Here is a 27,928-nt window from a genome sequence, read left to right on the forward strand (position 1 = left end):
TGCATGGGTGGCTCTGACGAGGTTTGGGCTCAGATGAGCACCTGGAGGAGCATGGCTCCTGCCTTGCCTGTTGTGTGCATCCTGGCCCAGAAGGCTGATGCTTGGGTGAAAGCTGCCTGCACGTGGAGTCCCCATTGACAGAGGCACCTAAGGCAGATATTCAGGCTGGAAAAGTCAACAGGAGGGTCCTGTTGTCACTGCTCTCAGGGAGTTCTTTATGGTCGCCACCAGCCCAGATCTGCAAATGTATTTTTTGCTGAGCAGCTGTGAATGAGGGAGTTTTTGCTTGGCAGGTACGAGTGCAACAGTGAGAGACCCTGGTGTTTCATAAATGCCCTCCTCCCAGCTGTGTCCCCAGGGCATGCTTTGGTCTGGGGCCTGCAACGGGCTTGGTTGTATGTCTGGGCAGTTGTCATGCTACTCTGTCCCTCCATGCCTCAGCCTTGGCATTCCTATCTTGATGACAAATTCACCGATCTCATTTACAAGATGCTTTTTAGGGGATGCTGGAAAGCACCGCCCAAGGCAAGGCTGGTTCCAGGCAAGTCAGAATCGTCCCAAGTACATCGTCTCAGGGTGGGCTGCCACTTCTCAGAAATGCCACAGCAGTCGGTCTTGCCTACAGCCCAAGGCAGGAGATTGCTGGAGGGTTTCTAACACTTGTTTTCCTCTGGCTCAGCACCTCTTCAGATGAGGTGCTGGGGTCTGTAAAGCTGAGCTTGAGGGCAGCAAGGGGACAGGAATGTCCCATCTGGCAGCTAGCCAGCACAGTCTCCAACACCACATGCTTGAAGAACTGGCCATTTTGTAGGCCTGATCTAGGCAGCTTTGAAAGGACATGCTTTTCAAACATGTTTCCTGAAAACCAGGTCCATGAGGGGCACCACTTGATAGGACAACCCTCATGGCAATTTCTGCTTTGGAAAAATTAGGGGTTTCTTCCTCTCCTGCCTGTTATATGCCTCTCTCCTTTCCCTAACCCCTACCTTTCTCCTGCTGTCCAGCAAATAATTTCCTTTGGCTCCTTCTCCAAGGTACTTTGTGCATGTCACAAAATCCACAAGATCTGAAGAGGGGGAGGAAGGGGAAAAGTACAACTTTATAGCACAGGCAGTAAGAACCCAGTTTATTATTTATAATGCTCAGCTGTAAGCAATAAACACAGGCACCAAATGTAAATTCTGCCACTTCCCTTACCCTCTCTCTATAATTCCCTGGTATATTCACATCATTCACTGTCGACCTTAATGTGCTTCTATTTGTCTGAGTTACAGATTTCTCTGTGTGATTTTTTTTTTTCTGATGAAATAATATCTTCATGGATAGTTCTCTTCCTCTATCTTTAGTCTTGTAAATTAAATTAATTTAAAATTCAAAGGGATAATATTCTGCTAAAATGATCTGCTATATCATTGCAGGTCATGGTGTTGGACTGTAAAATAACAGCCTGTTTATATCATTTACAAGTCTTTCTTCTCCCAGAAGCCAGCAGTGCAATGGGTAGAGCAGTCTGAGGAGTTGGAAAGATGTCGATTTTCTGTATAACCAGAGGGAGATATTCACATATCCTGGGCCTGTGGCATCCAAAATATTATCTAAGTGGACTTTTAAAATCCAACTCACCGCTGTTCGAACATCCCCCTTCCCCAAGGTCTTAACTTTGCTCTTTAGTCTGGTGCTTTGGGGAGTTCAAGGAGATCCAACACTGGCAATCTCACTGTTCCCATGCTCCCAGTTTCCTTCACTTAACACTGTGGTATCGAGCAGAAGCAAAGCCAGGAGAAAGACCAAAAAAACACATCCCATTTTCTTGTCGGGGATCTGCTCTTCAATATACTAAATTTCAGGAGTACAAAACTTGATTTTTTCTGAAGGGGAGATGAAAAGTTGCTACTTCAAATTTCCTCACATCTTGGAAACAGCAAAAAACTTCTGTCAGAATTATCCAAGATAACTTTCTTCAATATTTCATTTTCCTGTTATATATCAGAATGAAATGAAAAGAAAAGATTGAGAACAACTTCACTTAGGTTTGTAATGAGCTAGAAATGTTATCGCTGTCAAAACCAGCTCCACTCCCACAAAATCTGTTCAGCTAGCAATACAAAGGAGTCTTTGGTTACTGCACGTCTAGAAACACAAAAGCAGCAGGTGTAAAATCTTCTCCAGCTTCTGCAAAGTGTTTCTGGAGTCCCCCGTCCTTAGCACTGGGCAATTTACTAAACTTGAGTGAGAGACACAGAAGTGTCACCTCCTTTTGATGGGGAGATTATGGAGAAAGACTCATTTTTGCTACCCTCTCCTACACCCAAGCCCCATTTGCAGGTACTGCTCCAGTGGTGCATTTTTTCCTGCTGAAGTACCCTTACCTCCAGTATCGAGAAATTGAACTTGCAGCCATTCCAGGCACTGCGGATGCTGCATTCCTCGGTGAGACAAGGCCAGTTTCCCCCTCCCTTACTCAGCTGTGAGCAGGAGCATGGCCGAACAGCAGCAAAACACGTCTCATTAGTGATGCAGCATGACTGACTTTAAGGTTTCTTCACAGCGCGACCAAACCCCATAATGGTTTTCTTTCAGTCACTTAATGAAGACTGTTTGTTCGCACTCCTCATACATCATATTTGCAATGGTTCCTTCGGTGTGGTTGGTGCTTCAGTGGTAGTTTTGTAATTTATGAGACTCTTAGTGGCTTAATTATGCCGTCAGCTCCATCTGTCACTTAACTGATATGAGGAATGATGGGATGCCATTAGCCAGCTAATAGTTGCTGTAAAGAGTATTGTTTTATGCCATTAAATAGCAAGAACATAAACAGTTTTTGCTCCCCGATATCCATGCTTGCTTTGGTAATGATATTTAAGAGGCTGGTCTTGACATCTGTCCCTCTGCCTGAAAAAGTGCTGGAGGAAATAAAAGGAAACTATCAGCAACAAGTCTAATTAGATTTGCCATCAAGATGATGATCATTTGGCTTCATTTTTTTCTGTGCTGATGGAACTTTTTCTTTCAGCGTTGGGGCCTTCCTTGCTTCCCATCTCAATCTCTCGTGGTTAAGGCAAGAATGTGGTGTCTTCATTCCCATGAGGTAATTACTGGACTTACAAAATTTGCATCTGAGCCCCTCAGCTTCTTCAGCACATCTTCCCTCTTTGCACATCCGTGAAGTATCATTATTCATTGAATAGATGGAGAGCTGAGGTACAGGAGACCATGAATTAGATCTGCTGGAGGACAGAGGCACTTGGTTTCCATTTCAGATGACAAAGTTAAAAATTTAGAGCCTATAAATCACTCTCAATTATTTTTTCAACCCTGGAGCTACCTGGAACCTAGTTTTCAGCATTGGAGTTTCTCAGGTGTCAACATTCCTGCTTCTGAGCACACCAGAGATGGTTTCAGCCCCAGCAGGACTTTGCAGCTCAAAGCATCACCTGAACCCCTGCATATCTAGCAGTTTTTGGCAAGGTGTCTGCTGCCAGTCTCAGTGCTGTTGGACGGTGGGCATATGTGGAGGATGAGGGCATGGTAACTGGGAGGGAACTGGAACTGCAGAAGTGTGTGCATCTTTCTCAGTTCTGCTATTTTAATCCTAGACAGAGCTGTCTCACCCACCCTTGTTCTTCTGCTCCTGCTCATCCCATATTTGATTTGGTTTCTGCAAACATTGCCTTCTCCCTGCCTGACAGCATCTACTATGCCAAGCCAGGAGAAATCCCTCTGTTTCAGCTGTGCAGTGTTTTCAGCTTTTTCAGTTCTAAAAGTTGCACATGGAGAGCCCAGCGCCAGAGGCAGGAAGCCCAGTGCCCAATGGGTTAAGGAGGCAGTGCCCTACGTGCCCAATGATCCTCTCTGCAACAAGTCTGTGAGCCCCATTCCCAGGATACATTAGGAACTGAAAAGAAGCAAATTGCTGAGAACACTCCGTTCCAGTCCTCTTGGATGGTGCCCAGATTTCCATTAAACTGCCGTGACTCCTTGACATGACCTACATCCTCATAAGTGAGGGGTTAATGCACGTTGGCTGCTGGTCACTCTCCTGCTCAGATAAGTAGCCATCAATCAGCCGGCGATCTGCTGTAGTCACACAGTAATAAAACTGGAGAGATTATTTGCTACTGTGTCATTCATAATAAATGTATCCCAAAGTGCTTTGTAGAATTAATTAATAGACAAAGGAGAGAGAAATTAAGAGCTGAAGAGTAGGAATAAAAGCTCATGAAATGAGATGTGGAAGGATCTCTTGAAGTAACTGTCTGCAGTGGGGCAGCAGCATGGAGGGGGACTGCTCTGGGGCACCATACACCACTGGGTGGTAAGGCAGAGAAAAGCAGTGCAGGTTTGGCCTGTAACGTGTCATCCCCCATGTCGCTGATGGCAGTTGAGGTTGCAGCTCAATACAGGAGCTCAGAGGAGGATGTGGGTGCTCCTGGCAGGCCCATTCCTGGCTAGCTGTGGATGGAACTGCTGCCTTCCTGTGTCCCTCAGTTTCCTCTGTATCAGGCAAAGACTGCTGTATTTTGTGGGGCACTGCACGGCTTCGTTCATCCGTGCCTATAAAGTACATGGCAGTGTCTCATTGAAAGGCACTCCATAAATCCCAGACTTTATGGCTTATCAGTATTTATAGGGACATGCCACTTAGGGACTCCCCCTCTATAAAAATGGTGTAATGCATCAGGGTCAGTCCAAGTACATGGGCTGTCCTTGGTCAGGGTGAGGAGGATGGAGGCAGGAGGGGTAGAAGGGAGGAGCTCTCTGTTTTAATAAGGAGCATCTGTTTGCCTGCAGTCCCCTCCCACACAGTGCTGTGCACCTCGGCAGGTCACCAACATTTTCAGGTTCTGCACAGTTCATGGAAGCAGGTGGAGGAGGAGGTAAGTGGCTGTGTTAGTATTGCTGCTGAGGGACAGGCTGCAGGTGTGCTCAACCTTTATTAGACACTGGAGAACCCACTTGCGAGCAAGGTGTTTGATTGTCCTAAGTGATGGAAAAGGCTCACTCAGCATCTCCACCTCTGCTGGGTCCAGGCAGTGGGAAAATCATCTCCACCACGTTACTGCTCACCAAATGAGTTGCTGTAGGATGAGACGTGCCTGGCCCTGGGGCAAGACACAGGTTTTGGTTCGTGGGACAGACCCAGAGCTGCTGGCCATCAGCAGAGCGGTGGGTTCAGCTCTGCTTAATGCTGCTGCAGTGCCTTGAGCTTCTGCTGAGCCCATGCTGGGGATAACCTTTATGTCCAAAGCGTGACCTTCATCCCTGGAGTCCTGGTGGACACTGGTCTCCAAAGTAGGAGGACTTCATTTGGGGCTGGGAGCAAGACAAGTCCCACACTGCTCATCAGAGCAGCCGTGTGAAGAAGCATGGGTCCTCCAGCCCTCATTCCCCCTTTGTTAAATTGCAGCGCTATAAACCAAAATGTCAATTTTCTTTTCAAATGTCTTTTATAGCAGATTTGATGCAGCTTGGCAGATTGATAGCCCTGGTGAATGACGGCTCCCATTTATCCTCACCATGCAGGCACTGGGCATACAGGCTTCCCTGGCACACACAGCCCTGGTGGGGAAGGAGCACTGGGAGGGGGCAGCAGGAGGAGGCAGTCATGGCCCTCTCAGTCAGTCCAGGCACTGTCTGCATTATCAGACTGCTGGGCTAGTTCATGGTGTCTGCTTCCTATTGGGCTGAATTATCCAACGCAGCATTAGATCTGTCTCTTGCAGTCAGCAGCTAGCTCTGAATGGACCTGTGCCACCATGACAGAGGGGAGAAGCTGGGTAAATTAACAAGATTGCTAATGAAGGTTGAAAGCGGGCTCCACCTCAGACCTTTGGGAGAGTAGCTAGAAATGTTTCACCGTCGGGGCAAGAGGGTGGTGGGCAGAGCTGCGCAGACACATCCCTTTCCAGCCAGGTGCTCTGCTGTGGTTTGGTGTGGAGGGTTTGCTGTGTTTGTGTGGAGCATTTCTGTGCAAGTGTGTGGGGTCATTTCTGTACAGCCTCACACAGTCCTGTGGAGCTGACAGCCCAAACAGACCCTGCACCCTGTTGGATGATGCCTGGGGTGAGCATCCTCCCCTTCCAACCCATCAGGGCAGGTCAGCCAACACTGCCCATAAGGACTGGGCAATGCTTCAGCACCAAGCTAACTCCAAGCCTTGCCCAGCATGTGTACACCTTCCTTTCAACTCCTTTCTTTTTTCCCTGTATTGATTCAAAGGGAGAAGAAGAAAGCAGGAAGCTGTAATACCAGACAAAAAGTCCCTGCAGTTGCAGGCTGTGTGGGTAGCGATGGCCCCGCCGTCTGTTCTGCTGACTTGGTGCTTCCGCTCAAGTGAGAAGACGCCGTTGGGAGCTGGCGGTGGGAAGGGTGGGATCAGCCGTGCCATTTGTGCTGACAAGAGCAATATTAGCATAACAAAGGCTAAATTTTTCAGCATCGGTAGATAAACTAAGAGATGCAGAAACAGCAAAGACAGCCCTGCGTAAATAGACTCTTTTCTTCCTCTTCTCATCTGTTCTTTCCTCTTTGCCTCCCTCACTTCATTGCTAGGCTTCATAGCACCTCCGACACACTCCAGCTGCCAGCAGTATCCAAAATAATCCAAGCAAGAAGTTTATCTGAGCTGCTGTGTTCCCCCCTCCCTGAGAGGATGCTCATAGAGAAAGGCAGAGCTCCTCTGAGCAGGAGTGCCAGCTGGAGAGGAGAAGCCCACTGTATGGCTGACATGCTCCCTGCATCGGTGCTCGGCCGAAGGAAGGGAAGAAGGCAGCTGTGCAAGGGCTAGCGAGGACAGGATGAAGGCCCTCTTGGCAAGGGGTCCCCGGCTGTTGGCCAGATTGGCCCGTTCTTTGACTGACGCAGCACAGCTGGAGTCAAGGACATGATTAACACCAGGACACCCTGCCAGCGGATTGCTTTAGACAAGGGTCACTGGCCCATGGAGATATGGCTTTGAACTAGGGATATCTGCACCTGGCAGCTCCTCTTCCCACCCACCATGGCTATCTTTCATTGTGGTGCTTCACTCAGAGGGTATGTCGTGTACAAGAGGTCAGATTCTGCTCCTTGCTGCAGAAAACACAGCCGTGTCGATTATTCATTTAACACATTCTTTGGCGGCAGTTGCTCAATTCACTGTGAAACTGGGTGAGAATGCAGAAAACAAAGGAGCTATTGTATAATTCAACTGCATCTCTTCAGTAGAACAGGCTTTAAAAATGGCACTTTCTCTGAGAAAATTCTAACAGGATTATTTTTTCCAATGGCTTAATTAAAAAAAAAAATCAAAACCTCAGCATCTTCATTAAATACTTATCGGTGGTAAACCCTAAAGTTTCAATTTCTTGGCTTAAAAGCTTTTACCGGGTGACTGAATGTGGTCAGTGTTTGAACTCAGATGTCTCAGTCAAAATACTCTTCAGGTTTTGGACCACAAGTAATTTCCCAGGTTTGCAGACACTGTGAAAAGTTTGGTTTCCTTTGAAGCCTTTCTACTGAAAAGCTGTTTCATTAGGAAAGTGTCATCCGTCCTTCCCTATTAATATTAGAGACTCTCAGGGTTAATTTTAGCAGCCTGTGTAGTCAGGGGAAAGCAACAGAGGTGTTGTGTGGTGTCCATACCAAATGAACTCCATTAGTCTTGATCCTTCTTTCTTCTTTTCTAAAACAAAGTATAAATATCTACCACCACTGCCTCTTCAAAGGGGAGAAGGATGGGGGTGCCAGGTGAGCAAAACTACAAAAATACTCTATTCCTTGTTGGGCCTTTAATGAAGCATTTACAAGATCAAACAGGAAGAGGTGCCCTCCCACAGCCTTCTTAAAGCTGTAATTAATTGCAAAGTAACTAGCATATAATTGCTTTCCCAAGAGCACCCCAGAGAGCAGGGCAATACCTTGACAAAGGTGCTAGAGCAAGCAAAAGTTAATTAACATTAAGAATTAAGTGGCTAATTGCATTGTTCTGACAGCGCAGCTCACCCTCCCAGCGAGGTGGCATTCAGAGAACGTTTCCTCATGGCGCTGACCTGGGGGCCATTCCTGGCCGTGTCCTTCCACATGGGCTCAACCCACATTGATGTGCCATGTCAGGAGATGCTGGCAGCATTGCAGTGCCAGCGATGATCCAAAGGACCATCTTGCAAATGAGATTCTGCTGGATTTTGGTGGGTCAGTTCCAGCTCTTGGCCCCATGCTGGGGTCCTCCACCTCCACAGGGGACAAGGCAGAGCAGATGCTGTGGCTGCTTCTTAGCCAGCAGTAATATTAATGCAAAGCAATAGCGGTTAAAGTAAAGGGTAGAGGACACACCAGTCACCTCCTCACACAATAACCCTTGCATTTCTGGAGATTCCAAATTTCCATGTAAGCCTTCACCACTTCTAGGTGAATTCAATTAGCCAGAGGGGTCAGGAATGCCAGAGAATTAAAGGATTCAGCTGCCTGCTTTTAACATGGGAGCAGTGCTTCAGTCTCCCCATCTTCAGGACAATGAGAACTGCAATTAGGAGGATCCCAGTTAAGTTCCCAGGGTTGGGAGCATTACACAGATGTGGCTATCACTGCTACACTAATGCGAGCTGGGGTGGGGGCTTAGAGCTAGAAGCAGCCTTTGAGTTTCAGAAGGCATCTGCATGGCCTTAGGAGAAGGGGCGAGTGAGCCCCTTTGCGCGATGACAGCTCCAAGCACTGGCCTCCTGCATGTGGCTGGCTGGTCCATGGGGCAGTGAGCCAGTGTGCAAAAGATGTGGCATCTGTGGAAGGGAGAGCAAGACCAGTGTTTGAGGGAGCAAAGTCATGTGTCTGGGACATGGGTGGCCCGGTGGAGAACCTGACTCGGCATTGCAGAGGCAGACACTACCCATTCTTGTAGGTTTCTGCTGTATGGAGGGCATTTTCAACGCACCACCCGTGCATAAACCTGCTTCTTCTGGCGTGTCCCCCTTGCATGTGCTGAGCAAGAGTGCACACACAGGCTGGCCATGTGCAAGGACCTGTGTAACCATCACATCCAACCCACCTCTGCCTGAAGGGCAACCTATGGAGTAGGGGCTGGGGGGGCTAGCTGTCAGAGGTGTTTTACTCTGGAGACGTCTCTTCTTCATACTGCCCTGGCCAAAGGAGCACTGTATCTGCAAGGGTGTTTTAGCACTCCTGGAAGTCTGCTGGATAGCTGGGCAAGCAGGAGATTTTACCTTTCCGTGCTATTGTGTTTCACTCTGGGTAACAGGATGTGCTTTTCCTTCTGGCTTTGCCAAGCCAAATGCCACGAGCTTAATCGGTCATTTCTATTCCACCAGACTGCAGCTGGTGCAGAGGGGCCTGGGGAGCAGGCTGCAGCTCTCCAACACGACAGGCAGCAAGTGAGATTGAAATTGCTTATGTGTGGGCATGAAAATGTTGGAAAGGCCGTCCTGGTGCGGCTACCACCAAACATTGCTTGTGCTGCCTTGTTCCCACCCTGTCACAGGCTCCGTGATGGAGGTGCAGAAGGAAAATTGCTTGCTCGTCAGGGAGTCCTGAGGTGGGCATGGTCAGGGACCATGGTTGGGATTATCATCTAGAGTTCTTGGGGAGGGCGAGAAGGGCAGCTGCTGAGATTGGCTGTGAGGCAGCATGTGCTGGGAATGGTCTCTCTTCCAAGTGGGACACGCCTGAAGCTGTCCTCCCATCTCCAGATTGGTCTGTGACACTATGGATTGATACTGTGAGATCTGGAAATGGTTTTCCTGTGCTACCTCCACCATGGGGCCAGATCCCCCTTGGTGGAAGGAGGCCAGTAAACAATGTAATCCATGGCTCTTGTCAGGGGGTGCTGTGTGGGTGCAGGCACAGTGCCAGGGCCACTTTGTTTGCTGCAGGGCTTGTGTGAATGCCCTGGCTAGGAGAAAGGTGTGACTTGCCCTGCACTGAGGTACTCTCATCTGACAGCTCCTTCCTTGGAGGCGCTTTAAAAACAAATTGAAACATATTTGCAGAGGATTAGTGAAGCGTGGCCCCAAGCTGATTCCACTGTGGGAGCTGTGTCGGGGGTGTGGCGAGTGCTTTGCTTTGCACAGGTTTTTGTGAAATGTGTTAAGTGAGAGGCAGTTTGGAAGTGGTGTACCCTTTGGGGATGGACAGGAGCTACTTGTTCGTGTGTCACTTCTGGCCTGTGCTGGGACACATTGCCAGGAGACCTGAGGGGATGCAGGGTGGACTGGGATTCACTGTGGTCTTTGGTTGATCAAAGAGCAGCATGTGTTTCGGCAGAGAGTGTGTTGCCTTCCTCCCCTGCCAGTCTGCTCAGCAGAGTTTGCATGGAGCAACTCCATGTCCATGGTGGTGTTGCTTGGTTTTCTAGATAAAACAAAAGCATGAACAAGAAAATAACCTGTGCAGGTGAGAAGCTCTTGGTTGGGAGATGTTGAAAAGGAAATTCATTTTGGTGCCAAATGCAAATGACAGCTCAATGAACTCAGCGCTGCAAACTACTTTCCACTGTTTGTTGTATGTAAAGATACGGACAGACACCCTGCAGCTCCCTTCCAGTCTGTTTCATTCCTGTTCATATTCAGGTCCCTTTGGAAGCAATAATACACCAAGCCCTGGTGCTTCCTATAGCTTGGACTTGCATTCCTGCTGCTGCAGGGACCCCACAAAGGACTGAGCACAGTACGTCACACTAACAGGACTGATCACACAGCATGTCTCATAGCCCTCTCACAGCATCGCAGGGTCATGAACTGCGAGGAGAGGCTGTGAAAGCTTCATGGCTTTTCTCCCAGATGTGAAAGGCCAAGGCAGCACCAGCTCTGCAGGATTCTGGCAAACAGAGGCTGGATGACTGTGAGACCCACTAAGGGACATGGAGTTTTTTCCACCTAGCAAGGATGTGCGGTGGTCAAGCAGCACACTCAACCTGTGCTTCTTCAAGCCCTCTCCAAAATAAGTGGAGGTGCCTTGCTGGCCACTGGAAAGGTCTTCATCCAAAGCTTGGAGACTTGAGAGCTCCAGATCTGTGAGCAACACTGGGTTTATTTTATTTAAGATCTTGTATGCTTGACTGAGCTTATCCTCCCTGCTCTATATGCTCCCACTGCTTGTAACCAGACAAGCCCCTCTCTGGAGGGCACATCATGCCTCAGCCAGCAAAAATGAAGGTTTTCCCAGTATCATCTTCCTGAGCTTTTCAGTTCTTCATCCATTTTGACCCTTTCTGCTTTCCCCCAGTGTCCCCTGCATTTAAGTGCCTTCTGGATTCCTCAGCTCAGAGATTCAGCCTTTAGTGTGATGGGCTTCCTTCTGTCCAGTCTTTAATTTCTTTTGCTGAGAGTTTACAATCTGGCGTTGGGTGCTAATGAATTTCATCCTCTCCCTGTGACCAGGCCACCTGAAAGCAATAACTTGAAGTGTGGCTTCTCATGGTAAGCACTGTACGTATACAAAGACTACTCAAGACTTCAGGGACTTAATGTTAATGCTCTTCATAGGACTAGACATATTTTCATGGTCTGAGCATTAGCTCATGAAGGCATGAAGGCAAAGGTGGGGGGAGGAAGAAGCCTGATTCTCCCCTGGTGCCTTGCGCCCAACCTGCTGTGTGTTCAGGTGCTGCAGCAGAGAGGAGAAGCCACAGTTCCCCTCTCGGGTACCAGGAGGGGTGCTGCTATCTAAGTACAAGCCGTTTGCAGTGAAGAGGGTTTATGAGCCTGTTTCTTAGATAACAGCACTTGCCTTAACCTCTCCCCTGGCTCTTCTCCCTCTGTTATGTTGCTGTTAATTCTGGGGATATTTCTTCATCTCCTGACAGTCCAAATGCAGCAGTGACAGTAATAAACAGAACATTAGCTGTGCTTTGTTAGAGTGAACGAGGTTTCTCTGATAGTCGCCGGAGCTCGACAAGAGGAGTTGCTCTCCCGGGCAACATCTTCATTGTGTATGGCTCCGAGTCATTTCCTCCCACTCAAGAGCCGTGCTCGCCTCCCAAAAGCTAGGTAGAATAGTGACAGCCCCAGTTCACCTGCTTGCTGTGGCAGGGGAGGAACAGACTGATTCTGTGGCAGTGGCCCTATCTGGGTCTGGGGGCAGAGGAGGAGGAGGTGGAGGAGGAAGAAGAGGAGGAGAAATCGGGTGTGATTCCCAGCAAGCCCAAGGGAGCCCTGAGTTGCTATAGCAATAGCTGGGGTGACCAAATCGGGCTGAGTTGGTCCTCACTGTGTGGGAAGAGGTGATGCGAGAAACTCCATCATTCAAGCCAAGGACTTGACAGTGGTTTGCCACCAGCCCTCAGGCTGCTTTTCAATGAACATCCCCAGGACAGTCTCCAAGGGGGCGTGTGGGGTTCAGTTCCCGCTGGATGGCTTTGAAGAGGTTCCTTTAGCCAGGTCCCCAGAAAGGGGCAGTCAGGTCCGTGCTGAGCCAAGATATGTCCTCACACTGACAAACCCTCACCCACTCGGTGTGCTGACACTGAGCTGGGTACAACAGGGGACCCACAGGGATAGCAGGGCATTAAGATTTGGCTCACTGGTGGGACAGCAAAATCTTGAAGCTTGTGTCTCGGTCTCACTCTGCTGCACATAGCTATGAATGCATACGTGCTTGTCTGAGCTGGGGAGACGGGGCAGTGGGATAGGATGGCAGCTGCCGTGCTCCTCGCTCTGCCCTCAGAGGCAGAAAGCGGTGGGTGAGTGTTGCAAAAATATCGCCCCACGGCACGATTCTGCTTGTGCCACCAGAAGGCAGGTGCCTGCCCTCAGACTGGGACAATTTCCCTGGCCCTCTGCCCTTCCTTTCCTAAGCATCCTGTCTGAGCATCCTTCTGCCCTTGCCGTCTCCCAGCCATGTCTTACCCGCCAGCAGCGAGTTAATACTGAAACGAGGATAATAAAGTGTGTCAGGCAGGGAAGGGAGAGGAGGCTGCTCGCTTGTTTGGCCTCTCGCATTCCTGTTTGTGTTTGGGTGTATGTGAAATATCTGCCCAAAGGGGCCTAATGTAGCAGAACACTGGAAATGCTTTCAGGCTGTTAGGTAGCTGCCCAACATGGCATTACCCCAACAGCTAATTAAACTGGTGCCCATCCCAAAGTGATGAGTTTGCAGGGAGGCTGTGAATCTGAAAGAGATTGATGTTGCATGGCTTATCAATTTTCAATCTCAACACAGCGAGATATTTATCAGGCTGCAGAGAACAAACACTTGTAATATTTAAAGGGGAAAGACTTTAATGGAATCCATTGCAGATCACCAGTTTCTGTTCTCCTGGGCTCATTCCTTCCCTCTTCTTTCAGTCTTTTTTTTTTTTTTTTAATCTTATTTTCATCTTTTTGGCATACAATAGTCAATGAAGGAAGGAGGTTTTCATTTAAAATTCTTGTTCCCTTCATCTCCTCCACCCTCTTTCCCTTCCTAAAGGTTTATGCATTTATTTGGATAAAAGGTTTTAAACAATAAAGAACTGTCTGCAGTAATTTGTGAAGATAATAGATTATCCTGGGAGGAGGCATAGGTTGAAAAATTTCCTACTGCAGAATTCAGTCCTTGTCATTTAGTTATTTTATTAGGAAAGGAAAAAAAAAGGAGGGCAAGAGAGTAGGAGAGAGAAGAATACAATTACTGGACTGAATTAGTTTCTGGAGTAAATCCTCCCATTTTTATTGAGCAGAATCTGGTCCTTTCATACGCTTGCTCTCAGGTCAGGGCTGTGCAATCAGTACTGAGGGCTGCCAGATAATTTTACTAAAGCCACCTCAATGGGAAATAGCATGATGGCTCCATCCCCGGGAAGTCAATTGGATATGGTCCTGGATGAAAAATACTCTTAAAGCTTTCTCCAAGGAGGCCTAGAGAAAAATTGCCTGATCTACAGGAGCAACCCCAGGCGTGGGATTCAGGCAAGGTCAAGCTAAAATTCATCAGTAGTTCAGAGCTGGACCCAAGTTTGCCATTTAAGAGCTCAGCTTTAGATTACAGGTCTATTCATAACTGCTCATTAGTACACCACAAAGAGATATTGTAATGAATACGGGCTGGCTAAATCACTAATCAATAGCTAAAGGGTTTAGCTGATTCTTTTCAGCCACAGCTTATAACTGTCTTCAACACCTTCCACTGAGGGCTTTAATAAACACATGCTGCTCCTGTCTAGGACATGCGTCTAAGATTGACTAATCACTTATAAACAACTTGTAAATGGATGGTTAATGAGAACTGCATGAATAATTGCTTTTTTATTTTACTGCCTAACCAGAAAAAATGCAAAATGAGATTTCTTTTTCGGAGTGGCCCAAAATAGAAAGATTTTCAGCTTTTCTCTTGCCATAAAGGAGCTCATGCACGCGAGCCCTCTCCACCTTCACAAAGCCTTTGAGATGAAATAGAAGAGTCTGTGTAATCCAAAATAAAACAGATTTCTGTTTCTTTTGTTTTACACTTATTTTCCTCACTTTTTAAGATATTTTAAAAGTTGAGGCAAATGTAATCTTAAAGTAGTGTTTTGAATGGAAATTATTTTTTTTTCCTGTTCTGGGAATAAAAGATCTTCTGGCATAGAGAAGAAAAAGCCCTTTCTATCCTTTATTAAAGATGGCTGAAAGAATCTCAGATCATTGCGTTCTTCAAACACTCCTGTCATTCCTCCTGCAGCTCTGTCACTAGAAGGATGATATGATTGTGTGGTGGATTGGCCCTGGCTGGATGCCACGTGCCCACCAAGCCCACCAAAGCTGCTCTTTCACACGCCTCCTCAGCTGGGCAAGGGGGCAGAAAGTATAACAGAAGGCTCGTGGGTCAAGACAAGGGCAGGGAGAGATCACTCACCAGTTATCGTCATGGGCAAAACAGACTCAACTCGGGGAAATTAGTTCAAATTATTACCAATCAAATCAGAGTAGGGTAATGAGAAATAAAAACTAAATCTTAAAACATCTTCCCCCCACTGCTCCCTTAGCTTCACTCCTAATTTCCTCTACCTCCTCCACCCCAGCAGCGCAGGGGATGGGGAGTGGGGGCTGCGGTCAGTTCATTACGCGCTGTCTCTGCTGCTCCTTCCTCCTCAGAAGGCAGGACAACTTACACTCTGCGCCTGCTCCAGCGTGGGGCCCTCCCGCAGGGTGCAGCCCCCCAGGCACAGCCAGCCACAGCGTGGGTCTCCGCAGGGTCCCCAGCCCTGCCCCAGCCCGGGCTCCTCTCCCCACGGGCCGTGGGCCCTGCCAGGAGCTGCCCCTGTGCGGGCTCCCCGTGGGTCACGGCTCCTTCGGGCACCCCCTGCCCCGGCGTGGGGTCCTGCCTGGGCTGCAGGGGGGGTGGGGATCTGCTCCCCCGTGGGCTCCATGGCCCAGGGGCACAGCCTGCCTGGCCGGGGGCTGCCCACGGGCTGGGGGGAATGTCTGCTCCGGGGTCTGGAGCCCCCTGGCCCCACTGCCCTGGCCTGGGGGCTGCAGGGCTGTGCTCTCACATAGTCTCACTCCTCTCCAGCTGCAGTCGCACAGGGTTTTTTCCCCTGTCTTAAATACATTACCCCAGAGGCGCTGCCACCATCCCTGCTGGGCTCAGCCTCAGCCAGCGGTGTGTCCATCCAGGAGCCGGCTGGCATGGGCTCCACTGGACATAGGGGCAGCTTCTGGCATCTTCCCACATAAGCCACCCCTGTAGGCCCCCACTACCAAATCCTTGCCACACAAACCAAATAGAGATTGTAACCCACATATGAAAACTGACCTCCAAGAATATATGCCTGTGGACAATTTGACATTCCCACAGGCTTTCTGGATTTATTGGGTTGGTTGCTGCCTCCTTCCACAGATAGTTCCACCTCGGGAACTCAGAAAGTGGCATGGACTCAATGCAAATAGGATCTGGATCCAGTTTATTTGCACTTGCTCAAACTTCTGTGAGGATGTTTTATTCTTTTTTAATGGTAAATTTGGGTTTGGCTTATAAAACCAGTGCCTAATTGAGCAAAAGAAATTCAAGTTTCAAATGCCCTAAAACAAAGTAGTTCACACCAGGTTATAAGCCCATTTTGCATTAAATCAGGTTTTCTCTGTAAATGAGACCTTCACTGTAATTGCTCTGGAGCAGCTTATTCTGATTTCTTTGCCTCTCTGGTTCTGGTAATTTTCCTCCAGCAAAACACTCAGGGCAGGCAAACCACAGAGGAACGCAGGGGATGCTCAGTAGTGCAAGTTTTGCTGGCACAAGCTTCTCCTGTCTTCTACTCCCATCTTACATCTGACCAGCTCCTCACCTGTGTCAGGAGGACCCTACATGGGAAGACTGAGCCCAGGTCAGTATCTCCTCCGATGGGTGACAAGACCTGTGACCTCAGTTTCAGGGGTTGGTTCTCTGAGCAGGAATTTGGGGACTCTGTGCGGGGTGTCTGGTGAATCAAGTGTCTGCAACCACTATACCCTCGTTGTGGTGATGGCAAACAGGTAACGGACAGAAGGCTGGGATAGTGGGGTTGAAAAATGAGTGCTTTTTGATCCCGGTAGGTGCAAAAGCCTTGCCTTATTAACATGGTGGATTTTGCACAGCTGGACAAACGCAGTCTCACCTTGTATACTGGGAATGGGTTCGCATGGCTTTTTCCCCACAGGAAGGCAACCCCATGGTACCTCATGGGCGTGCTCCAGCCCTTGCTCTGTGTAGCCAAATGCATCCCACTGTGCTGGAGCACAGGGAGTGGACCCAGCTCTGAGCACTCAGACACATCTGGGTGCAGGCACATCTGGGCAGCCACATCCCACTCTTGCTCTCACACCCTCCTGCCAGCCCTGCTGCCAGGGCATGGGCCAGGCTGGGCTTTCTCGTGCCATCTGCATCTACTGCCTTACAACCATGACAGCTGCTGGGGGGAGAGATTAAACACAGTAGCTGCTGGAGGTATTCCCAGTTGCAAGGATAAGGAGAAGAGCAAATACTGGAGACAGAGTAATCCGTGTGGTAAACATGACCAGTAAACATCCTCAGCAGAGTTGCACTGGCAAGGTTTCCATTACCAGCCTTCTGTATCTGGTGCTTCTGTATCTGGGCTTGGGGTGGTGGCTCTGGTTACACTTGTATGTGCACCGTGGCATGGACACCCAGGCGATTTGGTGGGTGCAATCTGTAATAATCTAGGGAGGCAAACCTCCTGGAGGCAGCTAAATAAATAAGCCAGTGCAGCGACATCCACCACAGTTTAGTGAGCACAGCTGGTCTCTCAGAAGGAGTTCAGAGATAATTCCACCTCTGCATTGAAGACTTTCGATGACTGTTAATGAATTTAAATGATGGGGATTTTCTTTTCATGCTTCATTGCATATGCTCCTCACATTAAGATGCTAATTAAGAATACATCAGCCCAAGCTGGGAATGATGCGGACACTGAGCAAAGTGGAGCTGAGACAGCGTCTTTGGGGCTACTCAGTGGGACCGTTATTGGAGTCTGATAAATTATTTGCTTCCACCGATCTGCTGGGTACAGGTCCCAGAGTGAACTAAGATTTGCTGTGGCTCTTGTGTCTTAACATCTTGTTTGATCCCACTGGGATATCTGAGGGTAGTGAGGCATGCTTGGGCAAGGAGGGATGCTCGGGCAGCTGGGCTGTTGGCACTAAGCATAGACATGCGCATGAGGAGGGCAGTCATGCTGGGGCCCTCTGTAGCTAAGGGGAGAGGGCTTTTCTCAGGGCACAGCTGAGACAGGGGCACAGAGAACAAATCCCTCAAGGGCCGATGAACACAAGCTCGCCATCACTGGCACGGGAAGTGCCTGAGCTGCAAACAGTTGGAGTTTGTAAAATATTCTGGATGATACCATAACAGGTTTGTGCTTTTCTGCTATTCTTCCTAGGCAGCCAGCTTTGGAGACAGCTGGTCTGGGCCAGTGGCAGTGTTACTTTGTTTTCAAATGCTTGGAAGCAAGTCCTTGACTTCCTTTGCTGGGTTTTTGCTGGAGGTGGCACATGCTTTCAGTTTAGACGGTGCTTTCTAGGTGGCACCAGCTTGGGCCTAATATATCTCACCATCAAGCATCCTGCTTGTAAGGAGAGATTGGCGCTGGGGTGTCTTGATGTTCGGGTGGGAAATCTTCCCCTCTAATGTACCAAACCCTGCTGGGATATCTGAACAGCTGTGGTTGAGAAATTATTTCTAAAACCTGGTCTGAGCTGAAGTCTGTGATCGTTTCTTAAAGTCAAGGGAAGAGTGAGAGAGAAGAAAAGGTTTATATATCATGAAACCTATTAATCTAATCCTAGAACAAACTTACACATTCTAAAATGGATTTGCAGCGCCAATGGAAAAAAATGGATTTTGCAAATCTTAACAATTACTCCTTCCTAAAGAGCTTCTTGCTTTCCAGAGCAGCTTTGTGTTTGGGACAGTTTAGTGAGAGATTGTTCCGGCAGACTGCCCATGGCCTCTCATTATGAGAGGGATTGCAAATGCCAATTTTCAGGCTGAAACTCTGAGCTCAGTCCTGGGAAGCTCTGTCAGCTGTGTGGGGAGATGATTTCTTACACTTAACCGCTTAACTGCTGCTCGACTCTCTAAAGATATAATGACAGAAAATACCTGTAATTGCAAATGATTTTTGAAACAGTGGCAGCACTCTTAATAGCGCTAATTGGCTTCACAGCACCGGGGTTCTATCCACATGCATAGCAAGACTGTGGCTGAAACAGGCAAAGAAGTGGTTTGCCTGAAAATGTGCAGGATTTAGAACTTGGCTCTCATGCCTGTTAGAAGAGGGGCCTGGAAGGACACAGTGACCTGGGTTCATGGAGCATGGGAGAGTTGTGAGATGTGCATAGTCGCCAGCCCAGCCATGCACATACACCCACTGAGCAGGACAGAAGACATTTACTGTCTCCTGAAGGATTCAGGGCAATGGAGTCACCATTGCCAAGTCACTGGGAAAGGTAATGAAGACCCTCTCATGTGGAGGGAGCAAACTGGGAGATGGAGAAACAAGGAGGTGTGCAGGTGAGATCTTAGTTTTGGCACAAGTGATCCCTGAGCCTCAAGAGAATACCAGAAGAAAACACCACCCTCCTCAATTATATCCAAGTTTTGGGTATAGTTACGATCTCATATACACTCCTATAAAAGAGAAAAGGCTTGGTTGTGGTGCAGTCACATAAGAGTAGTTTGTTAAAGGTTTTCACAACATGATGACTATTTTTGTGGCATCCATCCAATAACTGTAACAGCAGAAAAAAAGGCTGGCCAGAGGAATGAGAAGCATGTTTTGCAGTGGAGACTCTTGGCTTATTAAGCTTAGCAAAACAGAAGTTGAGTGGGAAGAGGATCACTCCCTCTGTGTATATCACGCTGAATAGCACCATGGAGGGAGAAGGATACAGACACTTAAATATAAAATTGGCATGGGAGAAAATGGGCATAAATACATTTCAGATGGAAATTTTAAGAAGATTCTACTGACAGAGGAGGGAGGTGATTGTCTTTGGCTGTGATGACCCACAAGAGAGATGCAATATAAGTTCTGGGCTCCTGAGCAACACGTGGTACCATACAGTGCCAGAGACAGTGGATGTGGATGGAAGGAAACACACAGTACAGCAGTATCAGCTTCTGCTGGGGAGGTTGTTTATTTCTGCAGTGATGGAAAATCCAGAACCTGGTTGGTGGGGGAGATACAGAGAAACCATACGCATGTGGTTGTGTGTATGACAAATCAAAAGGGACACGATAAATTAGGAAAGGGAAACATTTATTTTCTAGCTTTTGAATGTGTGTCGCACCCAGTTGAGAACAAAATTAATTCATTCATTAAATCCACTTGCTGTGTCAGACGAAGTGGTGGTGCCAGATTACGGGTGGCTGCTGCTTCACCGGGGGAGGCTGACGGCACGGTGGGAAGCAGAGCTGGCCCTTGCCAGTGGGGACAGCCCAGCCTTGCCTTGGGATGAAAGCATGGGGGAAGTTCAGCTGGGAGATGCTCCCAGCCAAGGAACCCCAAGGGGGAATTTTGTCTAAATCAAAGACAAGTTTACTCAGGGGGTTTTGTGCCTTTGCTACACAACAGCACATGGTATCTCAGATTTTCAGCTCCTGTGATGTCTGTAGGAGCTTCCACCTTTTCCCTTCCTGTTTTCAGTCTCCGATGGAGACTGTACCATGTGCTGACTGCTCACGCCCGGTGGTTATTCCCTCTTCAAGGGAGGCTCTTCTAGTTGTGCTGACACAGAACAGCTTTACCAGGGCCTTTTGAACAACAAAGGTGCAAAGCAATGAAGTCAGTGTGAGGAGCCCTGCCAGCTACCCTGGCTCCAAACAGGCCACGTCCCTGTGCACCCCGTTCAGGAGCACAGGCCAGGCACCGCGCAACAGCACGGCCCGTCTGACATCAGCAGCAAACACCATGCTTCAGTGCGCTTTCAGCACTGTAAATTATGCACTGAGCTTCAGAGCACACCTCTCCCAGCCTGAAATATGTGGTGCTTGGCAGTCCTGCCAGCTACCACACATCCCTCCCGCAGCCCCGCTCCCAGCGCAGGCAGGTCCCACGTCCCTGTCCGGGTCCACGTGCCATTGCACTGCCCACCCGGCGCTCGCTGTGATCTCATGGCAATCCAAGCTCAGCAGTAGATACTGACATCTTACTGTTCTTTACAGCTTTCTGGAGGTGAGGGACTGGGATTTACTGGTGTACAGATTGCCCTGGGGTGTGATGCATATTGTGTTTATTTGGAGAGTAATGAATTGCACAGATACCTGAAGACTGGTATCTCAAATGTTATTCAAAGGGCAGCTACAAACTCATCTGACTGGACCCAGTATCCCAGCCTTCTCCACAGCTGGATCTGGGCCAGAGCATGAGCTGAAGCAGCCCGAGTGCCACTGACAGATCCTCTCCTGCTGTCAGGAGGTGGCAGGCACTCGCATGCATCCTCGCGCATCATTCTGTAGTGCCTCACCTGGGAGCGGTGGCACCAAGCCAGGGCAACGTGCTGGACAGGACCAGCTCTCAGTGGTGAGACATGTTCAGGAGTCCACCTCCGTGGCCAGGGGCTTCTGCTGCAGCCCCCAGGCTCAGCCTTTCATGCCCACCTGTGGACATGGCACAAGCCACTCCAGCAGCACAACCTCAGGGGTTAATGGGATGCTAAGACAGCACAGCTCCCTGCTAACTGGAGACACCCACTCCTGGATGGATGACAGCTTGCTGGAGCCCAGCGGGGCAGCGGGGGGGGTGGGGGGGTGGGTGGGGGTGGGGGATTGGGGGGGGCGTGGAGCGGGTGGGCGGTGGGGGCTGGATCTGCACAACACAGGCAAAAAGGCATTTTGGAGAGTTTGCAGCTTCCCCTGAGAAAGCCTCTTCCTGTTCAGAAGTTCACATCTGCAAATGGTGGCCTGGTTTTTGCTGTACTTCTGGATTCCTCTCACATGGGAATGGCTGTGAATGATGTTTTCTGTCATCCGTAACTGGCAAGGAGATTCTACCTCATCCTGGCAGATAACGACCTGGCTTAAGTTATTCATGACTTCATCACCCTTTGGCCGGACTACAGCAATGCGATCTCCTGGGCGCAGCGCCCCGAGCCAGCCCTGCACTATCTGTCAGTGCTAGGCCCAACAGCTGCTCCTGCCCTTCAGATGTCCAAATCCACACAGGACACCCCTGTCCCCCCAGTTCCATGTGCTGTGTGCACCAAGGAAGGGATGGTCCCTGTGCTGGATGGGACCCAGGCTGAAGGAAGAAAATAAGGACTCGATAACTGCTCAGAGCAGTGTAGAGGTTTTGGTTGTGTCCACACTGGGCTCTGAAACTGATCTTGAGTTTTCCCATAACAAGAGTCCAGGACCTATGTGTGGATGGGTAAGACCTTTTACCTCTGTCTGTAGGTCTCATAGAGAGAGCCACTGCAGGCAGCCACGTATCTCCAGGACCTTCTTCATCTCCCATCTTGCTGCCACAGCTCTTTTGTGAGCCTCCTTGCTTTGCATTTGGACATTTGTCACTGCAGGCAGGCAGAGAAGTGGAGCAGAGAGCAGGGGACTGAGCACTCCTTCTCCTCAGCATCACTTGCTTATTAATTGCTGCTTCTCCCTTGGCTCCACAGGACATTTCACCCCTGAAGCAGGAGAGTAATTCCACACTACAACCTCAACAGGTTCCTCAGCCACGCTGTGAGGCAGGTACCACTGGTTGTTTTGTTCCCAGCTCTGAATGTGCGCTTGGAGGGAGGGAAAGTGGACGATCTGAGATGAGAAAGGGGCTGTGATTCTTCCTCTCCTCCTTCACCGCTCTCCAGACAATGTATAAGAGAAAACCAATTTGTGCAGAAAAAACAGGAGCAAGGAGATTCAGCACACTTGCAGGGAACAAAACAAACTGAGAAAATAAGGCTATTGAAAAAGTGTCAAGTCGGGAAGAGTGGGAAGATGGGGCAGAGCTATTTATTAATGCACAGAGCTGGAGACTCTGGAAGGTAGACAGGGCCAGCTGGAAGGTCAGTTCTGGATCTTTATGTTTTAATCCTTTAGGTGCAAGATGTTTACTGTGCGAGTTTAGGGAAGCATTCATGGGATGTGGTGACAGCTGGGCAGCAGAGAGGATCATCACAGCGTACAGTCAGTGTGCTCAGGTGTTGCTGAAGGTGGGAGATGCATCTTTCTTGGGCCCTGAAGAAGTCCACCTTCTGCCAAGGGACAGCAAAAGTCCTGCCATGAAGAAGACTGCTCTGCTGACACACAAGCAGTCATCACATTTTTGGGGATGAAAGTGGAGCCACACTTCCCTTCCTTTATTCCATGTGGGCTGCAGTCCAAGAGCAAGGCACCCCGCAGACGTGGGTCCCTGCAAAGGGCAAGGAGGTATTGCTGGAGTGACTGACACCTGATTTTGCATTATTGAGTCGGCATCGATCAGCTGTCTCTGCCCATAATAATGGTAATAGAGTCGATGCTAATCAGTCCGTTTGTTTCCAGAGCTGGATGTGGGTGCGTGTGAGTGTATGCCAACAAGGCTGATTTGGGCTGGGAAATTACAGATGGAAATGATGATTAATTCAGCCAGTACATTCCCTTGCACTCCTTGGACACCCCAGAATCACCCTCCAGATTGTGGCACACCAAGCCTTCCCATCTCCCCAGTTTGCATTATAAGAGGAGGCAATGGAGGCCTGGAAATCGGGTGCAGATATGAACTTCCAGACCTTGCCTTCTGTCCCTATTGGTAGCCCAGATTTGGTGCCTTATCTTCTGCCAGTGTTTCCTGATCCTGTAAGCAGAGAGCCACCAGCCCTCTCTGGAGGAACACAAACAAAATCTGTACACTGTGCACCAAATCTGTGCACCATGTGCTGTGGCCACAATGATTTTCATTTATTGCTTCTGTTTCTTTTTCTCCACCCACAATTTGATTTATACACTTGCAGAGGAAGCATCCCTTCTTCCTCTGATCCCACAGGGACGATGGCTGGTCCAGTATGAGACTCTGAGATAATCTTCCTTAGGTAAGTCACTGTCTTTATGCAGTCAGTGTCTGCTCACACAGTCCCTGGCTGAAAGAGCTGTCTCTCTGCTCTGCTCAGTGCAATGGGCTTCTATTATCAGCAGGTTCTATCTGCAAAGCAATTGATAATAACAAATAATTAAAAATGCATTTCTGTTTCAGCAGCCTCTGGGTGCTCTCCCTAGCTAAAACAAGAGCTTGTCAGTGTGAAGGGCCATAGGAAAATGTGTTTTTCTCAGCTGTGAAGTGTTGCTCCTGAACCCTTTTTATTCCATTCTGTGTCCATCTTATCTGTTGCAGTTCTTCAGGTCAGAGGCCATATCTTCTCTGGTTCTGCACCGTGGGGTGCCAAATGCAGGCAGTTTGTTGTTATTTTTCCATGCTGTTTGCTTGCTTGATTGATTTTGGAGCTGAAATGACATGAGGAATGTATTGGAAAGCTCTGTTGCGGCTTTTAACTCTCTGTGTAGACAGCCTTCTTCTGGAATGTGAATGTGGTTTCCTGATTTAGCTTAATCTACTTCCATTTCTAACCTGCTTCCTTGCCTGGAGTCATAGTGTTTGTGAGGGGAGCTATCCTAGGGCAGCACATGCGGACAGCTGGCCTGTGGAGCTCCAGCCTAAAATCCCAGCCTCCGCCCCTGCAGTATTTGTGGTCTGCAGAGGCTGGAGCTGATTCCCAGAGCTGGCAGGGGGATCTGGGGACCGGCAACCAGAACAACTCAGAAGAAGCTAACCCCAAACTCCCTCGTCTTCCCATCCTCCAGCATTTATGTGGCAATTTAGGACATTTATTTATCTGGCGTAGATAAGCTTTTAGAATAAAATAATGTAGGCATTTGCAGAGGTGGAAGTGGCAGTGATGTGGGTAAGGAGGCTGCACAGTGGCTCTCCCCGGGCACATGATACAAGGCAGGCACTGCTGAGCTAAGCGTGGAGCCACAACCCCCCGGGGCGCACCTGCTTCCCCCCTGCGTCCCATCTGCTACCCTGCAAAACCAGTGCGGGGTTCTCTCAGCCGGCCGTGCCACAAGCACGCGGTGACCCAGGGGCTCCAACCTCTCCCTCCACAGCCGAGTCCCCAGAGAGGCAGGTTCCCCCAAAAGGCCGTGTCCCAGCCGAGGGGAGAGCATGGACACGTCTACACCAGCAAAGGAGCCAGTGCTGCAGGAATCACTGAGCCACTGGGTGTCAGTAGCATCCCACTTCCCAGCTGCTTGTGGATGTGGAGGCCGGAGGATGAGCTCTCCTCCATGGAGAGCAGAGCTCTCCCCAAACACCCGCTCCGGAGAGCAGGTCAGGCTGCACACCCACTCGGGGGAGACAGCTCGCTCCTGTGTTCAGGGGAGGGTGGTACCAGCCCCATCACTAGAATTGCTGGTGGTTGGCTGGGTTTTCCCACCCCGTGGAGGTAGAAGGAGGGATGCTACTGCTCCAGGAGCCGCAGCAATAGACTCTGAGCAGTGGGATACCCTGCGCAGACTTGGCTCCTGGTCAAGTACTGTCTGTTCTGGTCAAGGTGCCTGGTTTTTCACAACCAGGCCCAGAACGCAGGATTTTCTCCCTGCCACCTCTCTTCCCCCTGCAGCTCCAGGGGGGAGCTCTCTTCCCCCTGCTCTGAACCTGTCCCTCCACTGTCTGTGTCACCTCTACCACCCCCCATACCCCTTCTCACCCATTGCCCCAGCTTGAAGGAAGTTTATGGCCCTGTGTGATGGTGCTGGCAACAATTTATTAAAAGGAAGCTTTTTGCAGGGGCAAATCACCTGTGGGGTGACATTTCTGGCTCAAACCAGAAGGAACGAAAAGTCCTGTGTGACAGGACAGCCAGTTAATCCGCAATCCTGGCACCCACTTGAGTGGAGCTGTAGCTGCACGTCCATCCTCACTCACAGTCAGAATCTGACCCACTGTTGTCCACGTAATCTGTGAAGACCTGACTAAAGAGCTTCCCCCTGGTGCAGGTGAAGTCCTCTCGCTTTGTCCTGGTGGAGATGTTTAATCTGCTGTTAATAACTCAGCCTTCCTTAGGCTGAAGTGAGGCAGTCTCCACAGCCTGCTGCTCTGACTTCCATCGGCAAGATAAGATACACTTGCTCATGCTTTCCCTCTATCCCCACATAGCCTTGTGAGTCTCGTGTCCTGCTGCATCCATCAGGCTTCCAGGGATGAGAGATCTTTCTTCTGGGTGCACAAAATACTTGAAGACCTCTCAGTTCTCAAACCAGAGGGGAAAATGTTCAAGGTCTTAGAAATTATGCTGCTGTGGGACACCTGCCTGCTGCTGGCCAGCTGGCTGGACACAGGTTCTGCAGCCCATTGGGTTTATTGGCTCACTTGGTCATGGGCAGTGGGATTTCTCCCAGACTGTTCGCTACCTGGAATGCATTTTCTTCATCAAACCCAAACAGGCTGCAACTTGCCCAAAGTCATGTGGGGAAGTGGTGTTCCTACCCAGCCCTCTGCCTGTGCTCATGGGAGAGTAAGGACCCCCCACTCCTCCTCCTATCGGCAGGTCCCTGGTTTCTCCAGGGCACCTGGGGGTGAAAATGCCCATTTCTCTGGCCCGCTGATTCCCAGCGATCGCTCTGTAATGCAGTTTCCAGGGCCATTATTTCTTGGCTGCCGATACTGGCCCAGGCACTCAGCTTGGGGAGTTAATGGTGTAATCGGAGCCGTGGTGTGAGGCCATGAGGGAGACAAGCTCCATCAATCCTTTTCCGTGTACACAAGCCCTTGATTAAAGGTTACGGGGTTAACTTGCTTTGGCTCACCGTGTGGAGGCAGGGAGAGAGGAAGGTGGGAGGAAGGGAACCGGCTAAAAGCCTTGTTTTGAGATGACTGCTGGGCTGTAGGCACTCAGGCCTGACATGCAGCTGTTATCCGCCATCCCACTCATCTTCCAAAACCCTCTTCACCTAACAAGAGCTGTTGGTGCCTCTCCAGGCTGGGAGGAAAGGAGCTTTGTGAGAAGCCGGGGTAGCAGCAGAGGAAGAGGCTGACTTCCCCCTTGCAGCTCCCTCTCCCTGCTCCTCCTCTCCCCTTGCACAGCAGGGTTGGATCCCATCAGCTCATCCCTCTTGCACAGGGTCCATGCCAGCCGCTCCGTGCTGGATTACCTGCCCCTGGGAGATGAGTTGCTCCCCTGAGTCCCAGAGTGGGATGGAGGAAAGGCAGATGTGTCCAGTTCGGGAGGGGACACTGCTGATGTCACCCAGCATGGGACAGGTAGAGAATAAGTCAGAGCAGCCCCAGGGCTGCTCTAGGTGATGCTGAGCCCTGGGCATACAACGAGTGGCCCAAGCTTCAGTCCCATCTGTGTCCTCCCTCTTTTTGCTTGCATGCAGTAACGAAGCCTGGGCCAGTGGCTCAGGCTCAGCTCCAGCCCCTGGGACATCATAAGCACCTGGGTGCTCTGTCAGGCACTGCTAATCCCAGAGATGCAAAGCAGAGCCTCCTATTTTATTTGACATCAGGCAGCAAACAAGGCTTACCCTGCACAGATAAGGACTGATTTGCCTTCACTTAGACTTGATTGATAGCTGTCTTACCCAGTTATCAGCAAGGAGATCTGTCATCCTCTGCCCAAGGGCCATAGGTTTTGCAGCTGGGGGATTTGTTTTAAGATGAGGATGCTCACGGGAGCTCCGATGCATTTTGGTGCTGGGGGCTGCAGGGTCAGCCAGCTCCTGGCTTGCTGCTGACAGCCAAGGCCATCTTCACACCTTCCTGCCCCTGTCCCACCTCTTCTGGAGATCAGCAGTGCATTTTCCTGATGCTCTTTCTCCAGGCAGACCAGGGATTGCTTTTAGCCTGGCAAATACAATGGGGCTACCGGGAGCATTCACCCCTGCGTATGTCTCTACCTTGCCTTTCTGCCTGCCAGGTTAGAGTGGAGAGGAGGAAAGTGGGAGAGGAGAAACCAGCAGGAGCACAGTATCCCAGGACAAAGAAAACCTGCCCTTTCTCTTCAGAGACTTTATCTTTCTTTTAGATGACAGACTTCTGTACAAGTATTTTCAAATTTGGGTTTATTTGGCAGCAGTGAAGTTGTGTTAAGATTAGACAGGACTTAAATGCTCTCCAGTTATGGCCAAGGGCTCGTTGACCCTGTGGGCTGAAGGCTATTTGATGAGGAGGGTGCTGAGGCCACGCGATATCAGTTCTTGTACTGAGCTTGGGAATGATGCTTTGTTCAGAGAACTACAGAGTCGTGGTTTGACGACGCCTCATCCACACCAGCCCTTGTGGAGTACACCGCAGGGAGCAAACTGTTGCTGGAAGAACAGCTCCCTGCATCGCTCATCTCCTTATTTTTGTGCTTTATACTTTCCTTTTCCCTCTTTGTTTTCTTTACTTAAGCAGCTTCAACAACCAGAATTGTTAACTCTTAGTGGTGGGGTTTTTTTTTTCTTTTCTTCCTTCTGGCCCAGAATATTTCAAACTTTATTGTTTTTCTGGAAAAAGCTATTTTTTTCC

The 27,928-nt window shown here is 49.5% G+C and overlaps 1 long non-coding RNA gene across 3 annotated transcripts in view; it reads left to right on the forward strand.

Moving 5' to 3' along the window:
- LOC114012984 (uncharacterized) overlaps positions 1-27,928 on the forward strand; it is a 132,150-nt gene that overhangs the window by 71,782 nt on the left and 32,440 nt on the right. The window contains exons 1-4 of one of the 3 annotated variants that reach the window (XR_008745745.1): positions 16,130-16,270; positions 22,056-22,131; positions 22,480-22,885; positions 23,373-23,450. This is a non-coding gene — a long non-coding RNA (uncharacterized LOC114012984). Of the gene's footprint in view, positions 1-16,128; positions 16,271-22,055; positions 22,132-22,479; positions 22,886-23,372; positions 23,451-27,928 lie in introns of those variants that run through there. The other 2 variants (XR_008745746.1, XR_008745744.1) reach the window with 2 other exon arrangements.

The sequence above is a fragment of the Falco peregrinus genome, chromosome 2 (genome assembly GCF_023634155.1).
Source record: "Falco peregrinus isolate bFalPer1 chromosome 2, bFalPer1.pri, whole genome shotgun sequence".
In the NCBI taxonomy this organism is placed as follows: domain Eukaryota; kingdom Metazoa; phylum Chordata; class Aves; order Falconiformes; family Falconidae; genus Falco; species Falco peregrinus.